The sequence below is a fragment of the Mesoplodon mirus genome (genome assembly GCF_964341445.2).
Source record: "Mesoplodon mirus genome assembly, chromosome: 12".
NCBI lineage: Eukaryota > Metazoa > Chordata > Mammalia > Artiodactyla > Ziphiidae > Mesoplodon > Mesoplodon mirus.
In genome coordinates, this window is record NC_138988.1 from 66,977,989 (window position 1) to 67,002,136 (window position 24,148).

Here is a 24,148-nt window from a genome sequence, read left to right on the forward strand (position 1 = left end):
GCACCCAGGGCACACTACCCTGGCAGGCTGAGCCAGGACGGTGGTGAGCTAGTAAATGCCTAACAACCAGTTCTCTGGGTTTGTAGTGTTTGCAGATTTCCGTGGTCTAAATCCTCCACTGTGGCGGTTCTAAGCCTTGAACACAAAGTGCCTGAAAGCAGAATTAGGCAGGCCTGAGATCGGTTCTCGGCCTCACCATCACCAGGGCTTCTCATCACCTGTCGCAGGTCCCCACCCGTACCACGGTGTCTTGGCCCTGAGCCCACAGGTTGCCTGGCCTGGGTTTGGCCCCTGGGAAAGTAGGCACTGGGCCCCGGAGCCTTCCCACCAGCCTGTACCTTGTCCCTGACAGGTCGGCCATGGCCACTGTGTAGAGAGGAATCAGAGGGGAGTCAGCCACAAGAGCACCCTCTTGAGGTGCCCCCTCCCGCTGGTTTCTGCCACCGCTAGCCACCCCTTCCGGGCCTTTTCCTGTTCTGCCATGGCTTTTCCTTACCTCCTCATTGTCAGAAGGGACTCTTCCCCAGCACGTGGAGCCCAAAGCCCACCCTCTCCCTCCCCGGCTCCCTGGCCCCGCCCCCACACAGTGCTTGGCAGCTGTCTCCTTCCTGGCCTCTCCTCCCCTCACCCCTGCGGCCCTGCTGCCAACCCCCTGCTTGTCCCAGAGGAGGATTCCATAGACACTTCCTGAATGCTGCTCCAGGAAGACCGTAGCTCTGTCAGCTCTCTGGTGGCTGCCACAAACTGCTGTCTTTGGGAAAGGGTGAATCGTCCCCCTCAGCCTCCCTTCCTGGCTCTCCCGTCCCAGCCCCAAGACATCCAGGCATCAGCTGCTCCACCTCCAGACAGCTCAGAGCCCGGCCCCCATCTACCCGGCAACCTGGGGCACTGAGGCTTCCTGGCCCCTGGGTGGGACACTGATCTGGGCCCCCAGCCCCCAGGCTCCAAGGTGCCAACCCTGCAGGAGAGTTGCTTAATGACCTTGTGAGCAGTAATTACACCCCAGGACCCACTCTTAATAACCACGTATTCTCCCTGTCAATATGCCTTAATTGAAAATGAGTAGGCGATAAAAGTTGCTGTGAAGTTGGCTGGCAAGCCCTTAACGTAATATTAATTGTAGTAATTAGTAGTCACTTTGTGTTGGAGGCATCTATAAATAGGGGCTCCATTAGTTTAGCAAAAGAGTGTGATTTAAAATGCAAATAAAAACCCAATTAGACAGATAAATCACTCGTCTTTCCCAGCAAATTATCATTTTGTGGGAAGGTGGGGACAGCAGCCACTTTGAGGATGCACTGGTCAGCTCAGGGACTCTCGATTCTTACACCACCTGAGCAATGCATCTGGGAGACTCTCCCTTTAAACAGGTTTGCCGCAGGCTCCCTCAGGACGCCATCACTCTTGGGGCCCTCCCACAGATTCTATTGTTGTGACTGGTGGTTGGGCCCCCAAGTAGCTCCTCCCCCATCTGCCGATTGGGTCCCTCTGGCAACATGGCGTACTTTTTAAAGGAACAGTGGCACAGCGTGCCTCTAGGCGCTCGGAGAATGGGCTGGGTGTGGGAGGGGTCCCGGCTTTGAATGCAGCTCCTCACAGTCCAGAGTGAACCCACTGGTGACGTGTGTTGTCCTGTGACACAAGAGTTAAAAAACAGTCGCACAACATTGTTCTGGGGGTGGACAACTTACTCTCCACTTCCTACTCCCTTCCACAAAAAATACCTGTGGCAGTTGTTGGAGTCACACACACACACACACACACACACATACAACATACACAACATAGAGTATTTCTCACAGGCTTTGGGTAAACGTTGGGGGTGGAAACGGCTGGAAGTAGTAGGTGGCAGCTGAGGAGGTGTTAAGAGGGCTCAGCCTTACAGCCTGCGGAGATTATCTATCAGTAGTTCTGCTTTCACTTGATTAGCGCTGGTTCCCAACCTCTTCTCCCAGGCTAGTGTTTCCAGTCTCACAGTTAGGGAGACCGTTGAGATGTGCCTGGGGACACAGGTGCTGGTTCTTCCCTCTCAGGTCACTGGAGCTGCCAGAGACCTGGTGTTCAAAGAAAATCCGATCTGAGTTCTTCCTGCCCCCACTTGCACCTGCCATCCCCCCCATTCCATCCTAGAGCCTCTCACTGCTTTATGGACTATTGCGGCTGGCTCTCCCACAGTATTTGCATTTTAATGAAAGCTAAAGCCATTATAAGATAAAGCAGCCATTCCCAAACCCAGGTAAAGACTGCAATTGTTCATTCTAACAGTTTTCTCTGTTATCCAAGACTTGAAGGGAACGTGGGCAATTTGAGAGTATTATCCTCTATTTTAATTTATCCTTTCTTTTATGGCACAGGACTTGCAACAGGTGGTGGTACTTGTGATTTTTAATGTCCTATTTGACAAAATAAAAATTGGCAACCATATGTGGATCCCCAAAATAGTTTTTGGAAATTTTGCCAGGATATCAAATCCAAACGTCTGGGAGCTGCTGAGCTAAAAGACTGAATCAGGGACTTGAGGCCAGATGAGTCAGCTGTGTGTGTGTGTGTGGTGGGGGGCGGTGAAATAGGGAAGTTTATCAGTAGAGATTTCCCTCTCTCTGCAATAGCCCAGGAAGACAGCTAGATCATGGATAAGAAACTAGGAGGAGGCCCAGGCACTGTCTCATCAGATCTCCTTATATCACAGATGAGGAAACAGGCCCAAGGAGGGAGGATGGGCCAAGCCACATGGTGAGTCAGTGGTCTAGGCTCTGGCCATCGCACACTGAGGGCACCTCCTACATTCCCCACGTGCCCCTCATCCCAGGGTTGGCCCCTAAAACAAACGTCGGAGTAGATGTCATAGGATAGGTGGCACCTGCCTTGGCCTGCTCTCTAGTTCTTCCCTAGCAGGGACCATTTGTTTACTTCCAGAAAGTAGAAAACAGCCCTGCCTACTATCAGATCAAGAATTTCCCAAAGGCACAAAGACCCTGATCAGAAAGCACACAGACAAGGCCATTCGGGACAGCGTCTTAGAGGGGCAGTTCTCCTCCTCCAGGGACAGCTCTCCCCGCTACTTTAACCCTACTTTAACCCTCTTACCTCCCAGATAAAAACTAAGATCCCAGTCACTGGATAGCCCCACTCCTTGGCAGCACCGACCCTAGATTGGCCTCTGCTTCCCCAACCTCTCCTCCAAATCACTCAGCACAGACCCAGACCCTCTAAGATGCCCCTCTCAGAATTTAACTTCCCGGATGCTCCAGGGAATCTGCTGGAGGTGTGTTCTCCTTTGCTGCAGCAAGCTAAATAAACCTAAATTTTTTATTACAGGTGTGTTCCTGGTGGTATTTGGTTGTTGGGCTTTGAACATCCCACAAATATTCGAACCACAGTGCTCCAAGCAACATGGCAGTGAAGAAAAGCAACGGAATCCAAAACAGTGTGGCTTAAGAATAGACATGCGATCAATAGAATAAAATTGAGAGTCCAGAAATAAAATCATGTGTCCATGGTCAAGTGATTTCAACAAGGGTAACAAGACCATTCAATGGGGGGAAAGAATAGTTTTTTCAACAAATGGTGATGGGACAACTAGATAGCCACATGCAAAAGAACGAAGTTGGACCCTTACCCAACTTCATGTACAAAAACGCGAAATGGATCAAAGAACTAAATGTAAGGGGACTTCCCTGGCGGTCCAGTGGTTAAGACTTTGCCTTCCAATACAGGGGGTGCAGGTTCGATCCCTGATCAGGGAGCTAAGAGCCCACATGCCTCACGGCCAAAAAACCAAAACATAATACAAAAGTAATATTGTGACAAATTCAATAAAGACTTTTAAAATGGTCCACATCAAAATATATATATATATATAAGAGCTAAAACTATAAAATTCTTAGAAGGAAACATAGGGATAAATCTTCATAACATCAGATTTGCCAATGGATTCTTAGATATGACACCAAAAGCACAAGCAACAAAAGAAAAAATAAATTGGACTTCATGAAAATTAAAAACACGTGTGCTTCAGAAGACACTATCAAGCAAGTGAAAAGACAAGCAATAGAATATGGGGAAATTTTTGCGAATCAGATATCCAAAAAGGGACTTGTATCTACAATAAAGAACCCTTACAACTCAATAATAAAAAGACAAATAACCCAATTTAAAAATGGACAACAGGGCCTCCCTGGTGGCGCAGTGGTTGAGAGTCCGCCTGCCGATGCAGGGGATACGGGTTCGTGCCCCGGTCTGGGAGGATCCCATATGCCGCGGAGCGGCTGGGCCCGTGAGCCATGGCCGCTGGGCCTGCGCGTCCGGAGCCTGTGCTCCGCAACGGGAGAGGCCACAACAGTGAGAGGCCCGCATACCGCAAAAAAAAAAAAAAAAAAAAATGGACAACAGATCTGAATAGATATTTTTCCAAGGAAGATATACAAATAGCCAATGAACACATGAAAAGGTGCTTGACATCCTTAGTATTCAGGAAATGCAAATCAAAACCACAGTGAGGTACCACTTCACACCCACTAGAAGGGCTATCATCTAAAAATCAGATAACAAGTGTTGGTGAGGATATGGAGAGAGGTAAACCCTCAGACACTTGTGTTGGGAATGTGAAATGGTACAGCCACTTTGGAAAGCAGTCGGGCATTAAAAGCTAAACAGAGTTGTCATATGACCCAGCAATTCCACACCTAAGTATATACCTAAGAGAAATGAAAACATGTCCACATAAAAACTTGCACATGAATATTTATAGCAGCATTACTTACAATAGCCAAAATGTGGAAACAACTCAAATGTCTGATGAATGGATAAAATGTGGTATATCCATACAATGGAATCTCATTCAGCCATAAAAAGGAATGAAGTACTATTACATGGTACAACATGGATGAACCTTAAAAACACCATGCTAAGTGAGGGAAGTCAAACACAAAAGACCACATATTGTGATTCATCTATATGAAATGTCCAGAGTAGGGAAATCTATAAAGACAAAGTAGATTAGTGGTTGCTAGTGGGGAGTGGAGGGTTGGGGACTGTTAACTAAAGGGTATGGGGATTCTTCATGATGTGATGAAAATGTTCTAAAATTGACTGGTGTTGGTTGAACTTATCTGTGAATATACTAATTCAATATACTACTAATGAATTGTACACTTTAAGTGGGTAGATTGTATGGCACGTAAATTATGGCTCAAAACAGTTTAAAACAAAATAGACCCAGCCCTTCCTCATGGAGGTTCCATTCTAAAAGAAATCTGCATGAAACAGAGGACCCCATAAACATATAGTTTCCACCTGACACAGGGTTATGATGGAAAAGCAGAGCGGGCCGTGAGACAAGGCAAGGATGGCTGAAGAACAGGTGTCAGCGAAGGCTGCTCTGGGGAAGTGACTTTTTAAAATATCTTTTTTATTTTACAGCTTTACTGAGTTATATTTTAGATATCATAAAATTTACCCATTTCAAATTTACCATTCAATGATATTTAGTAAATTTATGTGTCGTGCAACCATCACTATAATCCAGTTTTGGAACACTTTCGTCCCCCCAATAAGATTCTTTAATCCTATATACAGTTACTCCTGTTCCTGGCAACCACTAATCTACTTTCTGTTCCTTTAGATTTGCCTTTTCTGGAAATTTTATATAAATGGAATCACAATGTATGATCTCATATGTCTGGCTTGTTTCACTTAGCATGTTTTGAAGGTCCATGTTGGAGCACGGACCAGTAGTTCATGCATTTTTATTGCTGAATAATACTCGATTGTACGGACAGACCCTATTTTGTTCATTCATTCCCCAGGGGATGGACAATTATGTTGCTTCCAATTTGGGACTAGTATGAGTGAAGCTGCTATAAACACTTCACAGCTAGTCTTTGTGTGCACGTGTGTTTCCTTTTCTCCAGTAGATTCCTAGAAGTGGAATTGTTGGATCATGTGGTACATGTAACTTTTTAAAAAACTGCCATGCTGTTTTCCAAAGTCTCACCATTGTACATTCTGTAGGGAAGTGACATTGAAGCTGAGACCTCACAGATGAGAGGGAGCTGGCCCTGCAAGGAGCTGGGGAGAGCATTGCCGCAGAGCAAACGGGGCACTGCAGCACATATGAAGGACTGAGGAGATAAAAATTTACCGGGACAGAGCAGCTGGATTACAAGAGGCCAGTGGAGGCAGAAGGAGAGGATGCTAAGAGGGTGGAGGGGCGGTTTGGTGACGGGATTGGGGGGTGGGGTGGGGGGAGGGTGAGATGGAGCAGTCTAGCATGTCTCCAGGTGTCTGGCTTGGGCTGAACACACAGGAAAGGACTGAAGGCTGGGATGTGCAGCAGGGCACGTACCCATCCAGAATAACTTAACATTTCCCAACCTTGCTTGCAGTTGGATGTGGTCATACGACTAAGTCTTGCTAATGGGGGTATAAGTGGGTGTCATTTGCAAGTGTCTATAGGGAAGGAGGTGTGGCCATCATCATTTCTCCTTCCTGACAGTTGGAATGTAGATGTAGTGTCTGGAGCTCCAGCAGCAACTTTGGATCATGAGGTGGGGGAGACCTTGGGAATGGAAGCCACACACAATGGAGCAATAAGATAGAAGAAGCCTGGAAGTACCTACATTGCCCAACTCCAGGGGGCACCCTTTATGTTATATTCTATGGTGAATAGAATACAGAATACAGTGTGAAAGGCACCCCCCAGAGTTTGCAAAGCAGCAGCCCTGGAGCTTGGGCTGCTGATACCACCAGAGTGCCATATCAGCCTCACCTGCCTGCCTCTGAGCATCATGTAAATAAGAGAGAAACAGACTCCATTGTGAGCAACTGCTATTTGAGGATTATCTGCTCTCTGTAGCTGGATTTACCCCTAACACCCCAGGTCTAAAACCCAGTCCCATGGTCCTCCTTTCCTTTGCCCAGATCCATTTGTGCCCAGGATGAGCAACTGTTGATTCCCTTGAGGAGAAGCCCCACTTTACCCCTGACAGTGGCCCCACAAGACAACCCACAGAAGTGGAATAGCCGGGATTCCCCAAAGTCCAGGATATTCTACCTTAAGTCTCACCTGGGTTCATCTTGTGTTTGGTTATCTACTGCCAACCACCCAAAACTTAGTAGTTTCAAACTTCAGTTGATCTCTCACGGATTTTCTGGGCTCACCAGGCGTTTCTAACTCAGGATCCCCCATGAGGTTGCAGTCAGATAGTGGCTGGGGCAGGAGTCATCGGAAGGTGCGACCGGGCTGGACGTCCAAAGTGCCTTCCTCACACAGCTGGCAGGTGGTGAAAGCTGGGAGCTCAGCTGGAGCTGTCAATGGGAGCCCCCACTGGGGCCTCTCACAGCATGGAGGTGGGATTCCAAGGAGTGTCCCAGGAGTGAGCACTCCAGGAGACCAGGCAGGAGAGGCAAGGCTTTTAGCGCTCCAGTCTTGGAAGTCGCACGGCATGGCTCCCGCCATGTGGTTTGGGCCAGCCCACGTTCAAGGGCAGGGGACTACGCAGAGTGCAAATACCGTCGTATTTGCACTCTATACTAATACTCTAATACTTGGAGGGAGGCTGGACCAGAGACACCGTTTGGGCAGCAGCAGCAGCATGAGTGCTAACCAAGAGCCCGCGAACGGAGGAGTTCTGTGTGCACTTGAGCATGCGTGGTGTGTGTGTGTGTGTGTGTGGTATGTGCGGTGTGGTAGGCGCAGTGTGTGGGGTGGGTATATGTGCCTGTACATGGTTGGGAGCTGGAGGTTGACAGAGGATAAGTGGGATTCAAGGGAGGGATGTGCCTTTCAATTAGCCTTCAGGGGTTGGATTCCCTTTTCCACTGCCTCCCACTTTCTTCCTTTCATGCCTCAGCCACCTTCAGAGTTGCCCCGGCCGCTGTCAGGCAGCTCACCTCCCACCTCGCTCCCCGAAGTGAGGCGGGCAGGGCTCATGGAGGCCCCTGCCTCGCCAGCAGCCCCCAGAGGACATGGCTCTTGTCACAGGAGGCCTCCGGGGAAGGTGTGAGGGTGCTGTCCACCTGCCTGGGCCCCGGGGTCTGATAGATGTCACTCAGCCAGAAGTCAGGAGTCCTGCGTTCCACTCCTGCCACGTGGCTGTGGGTACATCATTTGCATTCTCTGAGCCAAATAAAAGGACTGAATTAGAGCCCTAAGATTCCATCCAGAGTCCCAGGTGGCACGTGGCTACACTCAGCCTCTCTCTCTCATTCGTGCTCTCCCACTTTCTCAGGTGAAACCTGGAGGGGGCCGCAGAGGCAGGAAAGCACCTAAGCTCCAGAGATCATCTCAGGCAGCCCCCTGCCTGGGTGCCAGCGTCATATCTGTCTGAGCCAGAGGCCTTCATCTGTCAGGCAGGGCCCAGCGGCTGCAGGGGATGGAGCAGAGGGTAGTTAATCTTCCCTGGAATATTAATGGCCCCGTCAGGAGTGCTGGGGACGAGCTGAACAGCAGTCTGCCTTTATTAAGGAGGCGGGTGCCAGCTGGAGCGCAGGGGCCCTGGGAGACAGAAGAGGAGAGAGCAGAGGCAGCCAGGGGAGCCAGGAGGGTGGAGCGGCAGGTGGACAGAGGAGGGGCTGCCCCACTGCACCTGGGCCTCAGAGCCCCTCCCACCCCCTACCCCTCTCCTTACCCCACTCCCTCACCTCTTCTGTCTCCTCCTCCAGGAAGACTTCTGGCAGTCACACTTGGCTGGGACTCCCGGACCATCTCCATTTGGACTGTGCTTGTCACCCAGACGTGCTGCCCTCCCTGTAATTGTCTAGCCTGGGGGTTCCCAGACCTGCCGCACACTAGAATCACCTAGAGACTTTTCGTGATCCTGATGTCCTACTCACACCTGGAGATCCTAATTTAAGTGGTCAGGAGAGGGCCTTGTTGTGGATGTTAATATGATGTTAGTTTCCCAGGTGTTTCCAATATGCAGCTGGGGTTGGGAAGCCCTGCCCTACCGAGGGGAGCCTGCTCACCTCTACCAGCACGGGCTGCTCCTACCCAGAGTGCTAACACTTATGTGTGTTCACCGCGGGCCAGGTACAGTTCTATGTGCTTTACACACTGACTGACCCCTCACAACGACCCAGCGACCCAACTGGTATGCTCCAGTTTATAGGGGGAAACTGAGGAACAGAGAGGTTAAGTAACTTGCCCAAGGTCACACAAACACAGGCACTGGGGCTCCAAAGCTGAGCTCTTAACCACTCTGCCTGGAGCCTACAATAGGGAACTAACTGATGAAGAGAAAGGCTCAAGATGCAGGTCCTTTGGGAGGAGACACAGGACCAAGAACTGGGTCTTTTTCTGGGAACAGATGCGACAAACTTGAGTTGGGTCCTGGGGAGCGGTGGGGTTCAGAGGGAGAGAGCAGGGGATGTGAAAACAAGCCCAGGCAAGCCTGATCAAAGGCCCGGGCAGGTCACAAAGAGCTTTCTTTCCACCAGTCACCTCAAGGCCCTCTGAGGTCTGTTCCAATGCCCCCATTACTGATGGGGAAACCGAGCCTGGGAGTGGGGAGGGGCCAGGCCCACTTCAGGGCGAGTAGGGGTTGGGGTGGGCCCGCATACAAGAATGTGCACAGCGCTTCCTCCCTGTCTGGGTGCATGTGTGCCCTGAGGTGTGGGGTGCGCAGGCGTTGGGGGGTGCATGTGTGCCCTGAGCCCACCTGGATGCCTGGCACGCCCGCCACCCCAGGCTCCCGAGGGCAGTGGGAGGCAGAGTGCTCCGACTGCATGGGCCATTGGCTCCCCTACGAATAAGCCAGCATGGGGAGAAAGCATCGTTTAGCCAGCGCTCACTCCACTTAATTATTTAAGCCGCCAGCCACCGGGACAGGGTTATGAAGCTGAAATTAACCATTGGCCCTGTGGCTGGAAGGAATACGTATTTTGCCTTTTTCCCCTCGCTTTTGCCTTTTTTTGTTCACCAGATTGAACCAATTTATTAAAGTTGCTTACAATCAATTTCATCTGATTCCCCAACAGTGAAGAAGAGAAATGAGGCATTGGGGCCCCAGGGCCAAATTTCACTCATTCAAATGAACCCGTGCCAACCAGAGAGGGCCCAGCCAGCCTGTCACATGCCACCTGCCCCGCCCTCCATTGAGCTGTTCCAGCCCCCAATCTGAAGGCTGCCCAAAGGCCCCAGGAGATGGGGACACGCCCACACCCAGCTGCATCCTGAACCCTGGGGCCCCTCTCTCTGACCCCAAACATTTCGAATTGGAACCATATCCTGGCCCCACCTACTGCTCCAGAAGACGTCACATCACCTACACTTCAGTAAGCTGTGCTTTCCAAGGCAGAACCCCACAGGACAGGGGTGAGACAGACACCTAACTCCCCCACTCCACCACTGTGCCTCGGATGCTACCTTTGGAACCACAGGTCATCAGAGCAATGACAATACTGGCTAACATCTATTGAGAGTTCCCCATATACCAGGTGCTATTGTATGAACTCACCTAATGACGTAGATACTATGATTATCTCCCTTTTATCAGTGGAGACACGGAGGCTGGAGAGGTTAAGTAGCTTCCCCAAGGTCACACAGGCAGCACGTGGTTTCGGCACGCATAATGGATGTACCACCCAAAAGCTATTATCAAGCCCCCTTTCTCTTCCTTCCTTTATGTCTGGAAGGCTGAAAGGCTCACCTTCCCAGCCTCCCCTGCTGCTGGGAAGTAGCCCGCAACACAATTTTGGTCAATGAACAAGAGGTAAAAGTCTTTGGAGCATCTCTTTTCAAATAAAAAGAAAAAGCCTAGCTAGAGGAGAACCCTTTGTCCCCCTTTCCCTGCTCCTCTCTGGTTGCCCCTTTTCCTTCTGGTTATTTAAGGGGGACACAGACGTGATGACCAGAGGTGCAGCAGTCACCTTGTAACCATGAGGAGAAAATCATTAACTAAATATGATGGAGCAGGAAAATCGAAGGATCCCAAGTCCCAGTGACATCCTTGAGCTACTGTACCAGCTCTGGGCTACCTTCTCCCAAACTTGCTCCTGGATGAGCCAAATAAACCACTCACTTGTTTAAGCCTCTCTATCATCATTTCCTGTTACTCACTGCCAAATGCACTCCTAGCTAATAAGATTCAAACACAACAGTTTGGTTCCAGAGCCCCCGATCTTAGCAATCTGGTACTACCTATCACTGAATTTGTAGAGGACATTTTGGAGGCTCTTCACGATACATCCTCTTTGGGGTTCCCTCCCCTCCCGAACTGAAGGGCTATTTATGCCGCGTAACTGGGCCTCTGCCTGAGCACAGCTCATTGGTTTTAAAGTAGACACCTGACCAAGAGCCAAGCCAATCAGATTCTTTCTCAAGAACTTGAACCAAGCCCGGCACTCGGTCTCAGGTGGAGAATATTATGATGCCCTGCCCGGATCCCTCTTTAGGAATGGAGGGCGTGTCCCGCCCCCCCAGCTGCTGGAAGTGCCGCTGATAGGAGATGTCTCTCTGCTGTCACCCCTTCAAGGACAGCCTCAGCTGAAGAGAGATGTCTTGCCCGAAGTCACGCCCTCTTCCTGGGGCAGCCCAATCCAATGACTACTGGTGGGGGGGGGGGCAGTATGTGGGGCGGTGTTAAAGACCCAGTCCTCTCACAACCTCAGGTCCAGAGCTTCCCGTGAGATCTACTGAGGACATTTGGGGGATAGTATCACAACTCGACCTCTCCCTCTGTCTGCTCCTGCATCCTTCCTTTCCTTCCACAGGTGTTGGTCTTGAGAACCTTCCTAATGAACATCCTCCAGGATAAACTCCAACTCAGAGCTGCTTCCCAGGGGGACCCAACCCATGACACAAGAGCTAGAAGGACCCAAGACACAGGCTGAAGAGACCATGTCATCCACAGGCGAGAGCCTGGAGCTCGGCGGGAGCCCAGGGAGGGAGCAGAAGAAACTTCTGATTCCTGACCCTTTCCAGCTCCTGCTGAGCCCCTCCAGTTCTGTGAGACATCCCTGATTTCTCATAATACCCCCTTATGTTGATGGCGTGAGTGGGTTTCTACTTCATGCTATCAAACTATCTTTGAACAAGACATGCTGCTACTCTGTGTTTTATGAATAAGCCCAGAGGCAAGGGGCTTCCCTGAGGTCACAGCAGGTTAGTGAAAGAGGGAGATCTTCATCCTTTATTCATGTAATAAATAGCTATTGAGGACCTACTCTGTGCCATGCATTGTGTCCATTTGGGGGTTATAACTGTAAGCAAGGCAAACATAATCCCTCCTATCACCGAGCTCAAAATCTCACGAGGAAGAAAGACAAGTAAACAATTACAATACGGGGAGATAAGTGCTATGGAATCACTTAGGAGGGGCACTTATCCCAGGAAGGGAAGCTCCCAGAAACTCTCTAGAGGAGATGACAACGATGCCAAGGCTGACAGGAGAGTAAAGCCCTCCAGGAAGAGGAAACAGAATGTGAAAGGGCTCAGAACTGAAAGGGAGTGATGTATGGAATCCACATGCTGGTTTTGTCTGCTTGGCAGAAAAAACCTTGGGGATTTTGTCCCCAAGGTTCCTTGGGGATGGGGGCCTCAGCTTCCCTGGCCCCATGTTGCTTCTGGGAGATGGCCAGTCACCACCACCATGTCCATAGGGTTAGGTCAAAGACCCAGTCCAGCCCAATCAGCACCTCCCTCAAGGGTCTGCATCTCTAATGGAGACACACAGGGGGTGGAAGGTGGTAAGGGCTGAGGCCCCCTGCAGCAGTGCCCTGAAGAGAGTGTCCAGGCTTCTTAGATGCCCAGAGCTGCCCTGGGTCCTGTCCATCCTGAGGCCCAGTGTCTAGCTTTTCCTTCCATTCTGTGCCCTGCTTCACTGTCTCTTTGATAAATCCCCTGTTCTTGTTTCACTCTTTCAGAGTCAATTTTTGGTGCTTGCAACCAAAGAATCCTGATTTCAGAAATTAGTACTGGGAGTGGGATTCATGACACAACCCTTAGGGATATGTGAGCTACTTGATATTGGTTTTCTTAACTCCATGGGCCCCAAATCAGTAGGACTCTGGTTCATATTATTCGACAGAAGAGAGGTTACTGATGGTAGGCAGTGGTGAACAGGTAATCGTGCTACACCCTCCAGTCACCTGGGACCGTGTGCCAACTGAACGTGAGAGACTCCAGCAGCTGCTGTGGGCCAATTTATAAAGGATGAGGAAAGCTGGGACCATCAGCTGGATGGTTGTTCCTAACACTGGATAATTTAAAGCAAGAAAATGACAGGCTCAAATCGAAATGTTCGCTTTAAGGCACGAAATAAAATTCAGGGTCATTATATAAAAGAATCTTTTATTGAATATAGCTACAGAGCTGAAAATTGCTGAAGACTGAACTCAGAGATCGATTTTGAAGTTACTGAATTATAGTGTCAGTTGAATTTACAACCCCACTTGGTCCCTTTGGTGAATGGGAGGGCACTGGTCAGGAAAATGTTAGTATCTTATTGGAGTGGTGGTATCTGGGGGGATGACGAGGACCCTAAGCCTAAGCAGCTCACTGTCCCACCCTTAAGTTCCCTCCTGATGCATCCCTCACGTTTTCTCCCGCAGTAGTCAGAATCCAGACTCCGTGTGGTCCAGATGATACAACGCAGAATCAGGGGAAGAGAAGAGGTATGCCCAGAAAGAATTGCAGGAATTCACTAATTTATATTTCTAAATATAAATTAGTGGGGGGGGTGGATTTTGAGAATGTCTTGATCAAGCCGGGAGGGATACCGGTGAGGACTGGGCTGCGGTTATCGATATGGGTGCCATCACCAGAAATTTCACATTGGAGGTGCTTTTTCAGGCAGTTGGCAGATGTTCTGACATTTGCGGAGGTCACTAATGCGAATCTGAACCAAATGATGATCTGCACTAATTGGCTAAAAAGGGCCAGAAAATCCCTGGCATAATTAGGGGAACGAAGGCAAAACAACTAGAGATGGGAACACTGAATGGATCTATCAATGGGCACCAATTCCAGGACACTCTCCCTTCCTACTCCCCTTGAGGATGCTATCAGGGAGATAAAGTAATAATCTTGTCTTTTATAATCAAAAAATTAGTGACGTGTTTCAGATATACAAAAGGCATAAAGCATAACGCAACAAACATCTGTGAACTTCTTATCCAACTTAAGATATGAAATGCGGGAGTTCGAGTCCTCCGGAAAGCAGACACCAAGATGGGATTAGAAAACGCCTGCAAAGGAAAATGCTGGGGAGGCAGAGGGGGTGGGAGGGTCATCAGATCACTACACAGTCTGACCCCTGGGAAGGACAGAAGGAAGGGAGGAAGAGTTCCAGACAGCCACGCAGTTCGGAGAAAGTTCCAGCAAGGCCGTGGGGAAGTCCTGGAGCCAAAGTCCTCCCAGAGAGGACAGGGGTGGGAGTAGGGTGGCGGGTGGGGATTGAGGGGTTGCCTGGTATCCCTGCCAGGCCCACTCGGGATGGGTGCTGCCTGGGAAGTGAGGCCTTGACACAAATCCAGAGGAGGTCTCAGTGCAGCAGTAGGGGGTCATCAGTCAATTATGTGCAGTAGGAGATGCACATTCTCACAGCCACAGATGAAACATGGCCCAAAACAATCAAACTCCTCATTAACTGTCACCTCCCAAATCTTTAAAATAGGCTCAGCTATTTCCTCTCCGTAGTCTGGGAATTCTGGCAGAAGGGCTGCTGTTGCAACGGGATTTCTAATCTTAGAGTGGGTAGGAGGAGCTTGGCGGGCCTGCGCAGGTGGAGTCCTATGAAATTAGTGGGCACGGCTATCCCCTAACAGGCAGAGGGCCGGGGGGCGGGGCTAAGAGAGTCACAGGGGGCAGTGATCCCTGGACTTTGGAAATTGATCAAGGGTCCCTCGGGATGAAATGAGAGAGCAGCCCACTGAAGCCTCACCTGAGTCTACAACCCAAATCCTCTAGGTTTCCTGAATCATGGGCTCCCTCAAGTACCTGTAACTGGGATAGTGTTCCCAGTCCAGGGCTGGTTTGGACCTAGAGACCCTCAAATAAAGGGGTGGGCAGTGCCTATGAACAAGGATCTGATGCCACAGAACAGAGGACATGATGCATCTTCCTTCCAACTTCCCCCAAGGAAGCTGCTGCCCTTTACCTGGGTCGCTGAGCACAGGAGAAGCGGAGGGGATGATTAGATGAGTGTCTGGCTAACTCTCACTGCTGGGGACAGGAATGCCACGTGGTCTGGAGGTCGGAGTGGCACTTCAACAGCTCAGGAATAATGCTGGATCTCACCTGAATTCACCCTACGCCAGGTCGGTGGGACCTCAACCCCCTCCAGGAGTTACTTCCCAAGTTCCTGAGAGGAATCGAGGTCCTTGTGGGTGACAGAAAGCCTACATCACCTTCCTGACCAGAAGACTAGGGCTTATTACAATAAGAAAGGCCAGGAGGAAGCCATTTACACTCCTACTACCTACAAATACAGTGAACCAAAGCAACAACGCAACCCCAAGAAGCCCACAAAGATGAGCATCCCCATCAGACATCAGAAAGGTGGAGTTGTGATGACCCTGGTCACACCCCCATTCTATCACACAGACCAAATAGTGTGAAGAATAGCTAGATCTTAGCCAGCAACAATGGCGCCTTGTAAACTTAAGCGGGCGGTGGCATTGTTTGCAGCTGCTGTTCCAGATGTAGTCTCCGTGGTAGAGCAAATTAATTCAGCCCCGGCGCTTGGTATTCAGTTACAGATCTGGAAAATGGAATGTACTCCACAGGATAAACAGAAAACACCAGAAGCTGTTTGCTTGCACCTGATCAGGATGGTAGTAGAATGTTACTGCCCTGCCTCAGGGATGCTGTCTTTCTAGCTCCTCCCGCAGCCTTGGACCACCTCCCCATGGGCATCACCCTGCCAATGGGCTTATGCTCTGTATTGGTAGCAAAACACCGATAGGGTCTGACCAGAAGGAAGTCACAAGTGCCCTGGATGTTTTGGTAAGATGTGTGACAGGGCCTGTCGCCTCAGCGAGGATCCTGCCGGTTGGCGGTCTGAGGGCTGTTGGAATACTGTCTTCAAAGTGAAAGAGAATTTGCTGCCACTTGAACCCTCTACCTCTAAAAAAGCAGCCTGAAGATCAACTCTTCTGACACCTTTTCTAAGGAACCTGAAAGCACCCAGCTTTAAGGGGCCCCGAGCAGCGGAGGCTCTGCAGGGCCCCAGCTGTACTGTAAGCCCCTCTGCCCTTAGCCTTGAGCCAGTGGTACTCAGATCGTCCAGGGCAGGGCACGATGCTGAGTGGGGCCCAGCTGCAGCAAGCCCCAGTGGGAAAGCCCCAGCCAAGTCTCTAGAGCTTTTGAGTAAGTAACTCTAATCCTTTGAGGATTCTTGCCATGGGCTCCAGAGAGACTGAATACCTGACCTGAGTCACCAAGCATCAGTGGCCTGATATGTCCATCATGAACCAGATGTTGAGTGGCCTGAGACGTCCATCATGAACCAGATGTCATTGGTCTCCCTGACCCCATATGGGGCGTGCCCAGCAACCTCTGTCTCCAGTAACCCTGTGCATAACCTACACCAGGGCCTCTCCTTTCTGTCCCACATGGGAATGACCTTTTATACTCTAGGGAGCAGAGACCAGTATTAGAAAGGAATATTTTAGTTGTAACAGAAAACACTGACTTAAAAAGTAGAAAGGCTCATTAAAAAAATACAAAGTTAACTGCTTCAGGTGAGGCTGGATCCAGCAGCCCAGTGATATCACCAGAGACCTTGTTCCTGCCTCTCCTCTCTGCTTTCCATGGTATCAACATTATCCTGACGTTGCCCTCTCTGGCCAGGATGGCTGTCGGCATTTCTGGTGCTACTCTGCTTCCTCCTTCAAGTCTGGTGGCAGTGAGCAAGCTCTGCTGGCAACTCTTGGGAAAGCAGAGGAGCTCCTTTCCCAGAATCCTCCAACATCCTGTGTCTCCTTGGCCTGAACTGGGTCATGTGCCCATCCATGGACCAATTCCTGTGGCTGAGGAGCTTCACTGATTGGCAGCAGACATCCAGGCCCCACCCCTGGGGCTGAAGGGAGCCAATTCTATCCAAGCAACATGACCAAGAGTTGGGGGTGGGGATGGGGGAAGTGCTCCAAAGGAAATGGGGTCTTTACTGCCATAAAGTGGGGGGAATGGATGCTGAGCCCTGTAAACAGCAGACTTCACACAGGGGACAGGGGAGGGGAGGAGAATCAGAGTTGATTACAGAATCATAGTCCCGTATTTTGGCTTGAATCTTATAAACTCCCAGACTCCAACCATGTTCCTGGGGTTTTTCCTTCTTTGAGGCCTCTTCGAGCTGTGAGGAGGGGAAGGGAGCCATGAACCCTGGGTGGAGGGAAGTGGGGAAAACCTCAGAGCTTCAACTTCGGCTGCTTTTCCTGAATTCTACTAATAAGGCTGGGAACCTGGGAACCAAGTCCTGGGGAAACACAGGCCCTTGGCTCAGGTTCTGTGCTTGGAGACTTTTTGCCCTACCTTGAAAGTTATACCACTTTTCACAACAGCCCCCCTTTTTCGTTATAAAAACATTTCACGCCAAAGCCCACTAATGAAACACACTTTAAAAGTTATATTTCTGCATTACAGTTTTCAACAAAGACATACTCGTCATGTTTACTGGACTCTGCTGTCTCATCTCACGCAGAGATGGTCCTGTGGGACACCTCTGTGTCCCGAGCCACGTTTGCAGGGACCAACTGCTTTGCTCGGTGTCATGCGCCAGGCGGTGCGGGGCGAGGGGGCTGTTTCCTGTTTCCATCTGCTTGAAAGTGTTCTCTGGTAAGCTTTCACTTTGCCCCGAAGTGTTTGTTCTCTGCTATAACTCTGTTTTTCAGCACATGATAACCGTGAGCCCTGCAAAGCACTGTCCATCTCCCGTGCGGGAAAGAGAAATCTGTATCACATTACATTTTAGTTACGAACCACAGTATTTAATTTCAGGTCGTTGTTTATTCCTTACATAAACTTGTTTTCCTTGTTCAATGGCCGTGTCTTTCTGTGAGAAATTGGGTGCCTTGGCAGGGGATAGAATGTACCGTCCTTTTTTCATTAAAATTAATGAAAATATTGTTTCATTTTATGGTTTTTCATCCAGGAGCAGGGTGTTCAGAAATTAAAGTCATGGAGTGAGGGATAGGTGTACTCACCCTCCTGCATGTATCCCTGCTTATGACAAGGAAGGAATTCCACCTTGGCTGAGAAAGCCTCTTGGGAAGGCAGGTTCTGTCCCCATTAGGCTCCTCCGGGCCCTTATATTTTCCCTTCACATGAGGGTGTCAGTTATTCCACCCCCCTCCCATCCCCTAGGGCCCAACAAGGTTCAGCCAAATCTAATTCACAGTGGGCAGGATGGGATGTGTTCTCTCTGGACAGTTCATCCTTGAGGGCATCTCCAAGATGGCGCTAGATTTCCACCTCCCTCTGCAGGAGGCTGGAGCCACGGCATCTCCTGTTTGACACACCCATGTACCAGGCATTCAGAGCAGTCCCACCAGACGAAGGTACCCTCCCTGAGGATCAGAGACCAAAGAGAGAGTCTGTCCCAAACAAACCTGTGTTTAGAATGATCCCCCCAGCAGCTGGGCCATGGATGGGTGGGGAGAGGGCCGGCCTGGAAGTTGGGGGAGGGTGTGAGGGCGTTAACACTGTCAAGTGCTGCAGCAGCGGCCCAGGTCGGGTAAAGGGAAGCAAGAACACAGGACGGGGCTTGGCGGATTGGGGGTGGGTGGGCTGGAAGGAGGGGTGGAGGATGATGGAGGGGACAGCGGACTGTGGTGGGGGCGGGGGCGGACGTGTTCAATCTAGGATGTACGGCGGGTGGGGTGCGTACCTGCTCTCCAAGCAGACGTGTCCAGTGGGAAACCGGATAGAGAGTGTAGCTCCAGAGTCCAGAGGGAGGTCTGGACTGGTCTGTCTTCCTGGTGGACTGCAGGTTCCTCAAAGGCTGGGACAGATTATTGTCACACCCCCAGGGAGGACTGCACCTGGCACATAGTAGGTGCTGAAGCAATGCCTATTGAATGAACAGGTGTGCTCCAGGCCAGCACAGGAGGTGATCCCGGGGGTCTGTATACACCTATGCATGCCTCTTTGTGTGCCCGCACGCGGGTGGGGATGGGTGTGCAACGCCCAGTGTGGTCCGGCCTGCACCTCACCTCGCCCACGGAAGTTCCTGAGGGACCACTTCTCTTTCTGGCTGGATCTGTGTGACAGGTGTTGGCAGTTTATCTAACTGGCTAATGAAGAGGATGGGGTGCTAATTCCTTCTCACTTTATTGAATCCTCCAATCCTTCACAGCCTTAGGGCCCTGTGGGGGGTGGAGGTGTCATTAAAAGACACTTCAGCACGCTGGTTATTGCCAATTAACAGACTCCAATATAAACAATTAATAAAGCCACTGTGGGGGGCGAGCGAGGAGGATCCAGTGCCCCAGCCTGGGCCAGCTCTGCCAGCTCTTGGGTGCCGAGGCCCAGATACACACAGAGGGCCCTGCCCTGGGGGCGGGTGGTTAGGAGTGATAGGTGCCTGGGGGGTGGTAGAGAGATCCACGGGGAGAGTGCTGGCAGCATCTGCTCAGCCTCAGACCTGGGAGGGGAGGGGTGCTGCAAGTCCATCCCTATGATGCCAAGAGACCATAGTCCCAGGAGGGGAGGGGGTGGGCTGCCCAAATCCCCAGGGACCACCTGCACAGAGCTCTTTGGACCACACAGCCCACACCATTGCTCCCCCTGCCTGTCCCCCACAGCCAGGCAATGGCCAGGCCTGATGGGTCTCCTCCTCGACCCAGGTCCAAGAAGCCTCTAAGAGAAGCCGGTGTGACTCCCACCGTAGTCCCTGCAGCTGCTTTCTCAGGGATGGAATGTGCCACACCTGCCTGGGAGTGGCCGTGCCTCTTAAGGGAAACTTTCGGGGGTCGCTTCACTGTGTGAGCTTCCAAAAGGCTCTGGCACTAGTGAGCCCACGAGGGCCAGATACCGCCCAAGCTGATCCTGTGATATCTTCCAATCGACCTTAGCAGGAAGTTTGAGGTAAAGGTGGGGAAACACTTGCACCTGGAGGGAAGGGTGAAGGAACAAGCTTGGGTAACTTCATCCCTCTCAGCCAGTCAGGGGCTGGACTCGAGCCCAGGGCCAGACTCCACAGGCCGTGCGGGCTCTAGGCCACGGGGGCAAACTTATTCATAAAAGGGCCAGGCAGTAAATATTTGTGTTTTACAGGCCCCATACAGTCTGTGTCATGACCATCCAACTCTGCTGACGTGGTGCAAAAGCAACGTAGGCAATACATAAACAACCAATCGAGGCCGTGTGCCAATAAAATTTTATTTACAGACAATAAAATTTTAATTTTAAATACTTTTCACATGTCACAAAATTTTCTTGGTTCTTTTACAGTCACTTAAAAGTGTAAAAGCTATTTTTCACTCCAAGACCACATAAAAACAAGTGGCGGGCCAGACGTTGCCCACAGGCCAGAGTTTGCCAGCCCTGATCTAGGCTTCAGGAATCTTTGGGACTCCGTGGGCGTCCCAAAGAGAACTTTCCTGGGGTATGACCCCTCCAGAGGGAGCTAGGAACCTAAAGTCGCACCACATAGCCTCACTGGTGGAGGCAGGGGGGCAAAAAAGTGGAGGTGCAGACCTGGTTTCACCAGAGAATCAAATGGCCCCATAGGATGGCCCATGAGGGACAGAAAGAGGCTTAGAGGCAGGATGTGAGTGCAGACAGACAAAGGGACATGGATGGGAGTGATGCAGCCGCTCTCCCACAGCCCAGCTGGTTTGGGGGCAGGGCATGGACAATCCAAAATGGCGGTCGGGCCTCAGCGTCTGGAACCGGGACAGCCTCCTGCCCTCACATGGGACTGTGGGTGCCTCTGATGTTCTGGGACATCAAGGTAAATGAGAGAATAGACTCAGAGGGAGCTGAGAAGTTGTCTTTCTTTCCTCACCCCTATTCACCACATTCATTTAGTCAACATTTTCTTTGCATCTACTAAGGGTGGCTTGGTTTTCAGTCTGAGACAAAGCCTCCTAGCCTTGCAGCTGTCTTTGGAAATGACCCTGGGCGAGGGGAAGTGTTGTGTTTTGGGCTGCCAAGGACGGTCCTGAGCTGCCTGGGAAGTGAGAGTAAATAGAAGTCATCCATGTCAACAGAGCAGGTAAGTAATCTCTTGAGGGAATGCCTGGATGTTGGCAAAGCAAGTAATTTAGCAAAACCAGTCCTATGTAGAGGCAGTGGGAAGGTGTCCCCGAAGGCTTCATGTTAAAGGCAATACTGATTGATGGGAAAGAGAGAGTGTTAGCTTTGAAAAACCAAGAGGTGACTTTGCCATCTGGCCCCTGTTGGGTGCTCCCCCCTTGTCCCTGCCTCAGCTTCCTCGGGGCACTTTGTGGGGCTGGGGACAGGTGGCAGAACCAGAGCTCTGCCATCAAGTCTCGAGCAGCAGGGCCGAGGCCCCAGAGCCATCGATGGGAGCACCAGGCCACTGGGTGGGGACATGGACTCCTCTCATCCCATACCTTCAACTCAGAAATCCTGCTGGCTCTACTTTGAAAATGTGCCCCAAATCTGACCACTTCTCCCCACGCTGCTACCACCCTGGATGAGCCTGGAAGAGTGCTGTCGACTCCTCAGGGGTCCCCCTGCCACACAGCGGGCCCTCCACATGCAGCCAGAGCGACCCTCTCTGGTGTCTGTAGTCCCACGGCCCTGCCATCCCTAGAATGCATCCAAATTTTCAGCACTGCTCGAAACCCTACAGCCTCGTGGCCACCACTCTCTCCCTACTCAGACACACAGACACACCCACTGCACTGGCCTCCCGATCAACTTCTCCCAGGCACCCCCAGGCTCGCTCCCTCACTTCCTCCAGGTGGCCCCTCACTGACTCGGCTCCTTCCCCCCACCTCCTCCTCATTTGTCTTCCCTGCATTTCACCCTTCCAGCTAGTTTATCTATTTCCAGCTTGTCTTCTGCTACTAGGAATGGCCTGGGGTCTACAGATCCCCAAGGATCCCTGTATAGAATTCTGGGGGTCTGTCAGTGTGGATGGGAAAAAAACCACATTTTTATTTCACTCATCTTTAGTTAAAATTGAGCACCTCCTTCCCTTGTGCATGTCAGCAGGGAACCACATTAGTCATCACAGAACCCGTGGCTCTGTCACACGTACAAAGTGCAGATCATTTCAAATCATATTATATTGCGGCAGAAGTCTTGAAATATCATTTATACTCAACCCTACTTCAAAAGGATGGTAGGTTTATTAGACCCACTGCTCGATCTTATCATTTAGTGCATTAATAAAGAAGCACATGTATTACTCCATCACAATTTTTTCTTAATATTTTGATAACTGCATTTTAATGTAATTGGTTTCCTTTGAATCTTAGAAAATGCATTGTGTGGATTTACAAATGTTATTCTGAAAAGGGACCTAAAAGTTTCCCCAGGTGCCAGAGGGGTCCAGGCATCGCATCAGTGAGGAGCCTCTGTTCTAAATGGAAACTCCATGCAAAGAGGGCCTGACACAAAGTAGAAGCAAAATAAAGGTGAGTGGAAGAGAGGCAGGTGGGGAGAGGGTGGGAGGGAAGGAGCCAGCATGGAAGTGAATAAGGCTTAGTGGTGAGACAGAGCCTCAATCAAACTGCCCTGGGTGAACCCAGCTCCACAGCATGCTCAGTGTAGAGCCCTGGGTGCATCTTGGAACCGGGCAGAGCCTCAGTTTCCTCATCTATAGGATGGAGTCAATCACACCTGCTTATATTGTTGTTTAGATAAAATAGTATGCCTGGTATCCGGCCTGCTGCATGGTGAATGCTCAATAAATTATAACATATTTTGGTCAATGCCATGGCTTCCCCAGTTCTAGGCTTTTGCCCAAGGATCTGGCTTCCCAGCCAGGAAGGCAAAAGCGTCCCACAGAGCTCTCCCCCTGCAGAGGTCCAGGGCGTTCTAAGGAAACGGAGCCCCACTCCAGATAGGCTGGCAGGACTGGGCCACGGGCAGGGGCTGGAAACAGGGAGAACTGTCCATCGCAGCTGGGCTGAGGGTTGTGCCTGCACAGACGTGCTTGTATAGGGGGGTGTGGGTAGAATTTGAATCATGCCCCTAGGCGGGAAGTCCTCCAAGACCCTAACTTGTGAGTCTCAGAGCATTTATGAGACTGGCCATGCCAGGAAGGCATCTGGGACAAACCGTTCAGAAGGAGGGCCTGGGGCAAACTTGGCTCTACTGGCCAAGATCCATCCCCACCGCCCCGTGGTCTGAGTTTCCCTGTCTTACTTACGCTAAGGCTGCATCCCAGGGGCTGGCACCCTCGTCCTTCCTGCTCAGGGAGCTCAGGTTGGCCTCTTGCCTGAGGCCCTACTTCCTGACCTTTTGCCCATCACAACACACATGGAAAATGACAGCCATTTTCAAGGCACACTGTGAACAAGGAGAAGGAATCCAGAGGCAACCAGCCTCGCCAGCACCCTGAGGGCCGAAGACGCACCTCGCAGCAGCCTCCTTGGCCCTAAACAGGCCAGGGCCCTCCTACCTCGGGGTCCTCACCCTTGCCAGCCCCTCTGCCCTGTGTCCAAATGTTCACATGTTCTGCCACCTCCACTTCCTCTCATCTCGGCCCTAGTTCCAGCCGTCTCCATGACCTGCCAGAGGTCTGAGGTGGTGGGAAGATCCTGGCTTCGGAATGGTTCATCTGTAAATAGGACAGTACCATTGGCTTCCTGGGGTTGGCTGTGAGGACAGAGATGGTGTCTGGGCACCCCCGAGTGGAGCAGGCACAAGGCAACTGGGGCCCTGGGATGACCAGTGGCCCCGCCCAGGCTCTGTCTGGGTTTCCTGCCTGTTGTTCTGGACTGGGATCTCCATCCAGGAAGAGGCTCATCCCTCCTGGACCTCAAGTGGATCTGGCCCATCTTCCCACTCTGCCTTATAGCCTCCCCAGCACAAGAGCATGCTTTTGCTCATTGGCTCCCCCTAACGTCCTTGAAGGGAAGTGGGCCGACGTCATTGTCCCCATTTTACAGCTGGGGAATTCGAGGATTTCAGGGACAAGGTGACATGGAGTCCCGGTCTTTGCCCCTGCGCAGGGCTGTATGCTCCTTGCCACAGCCCTTGTGCTGGACTGAGGAGGCATCTGCTTAG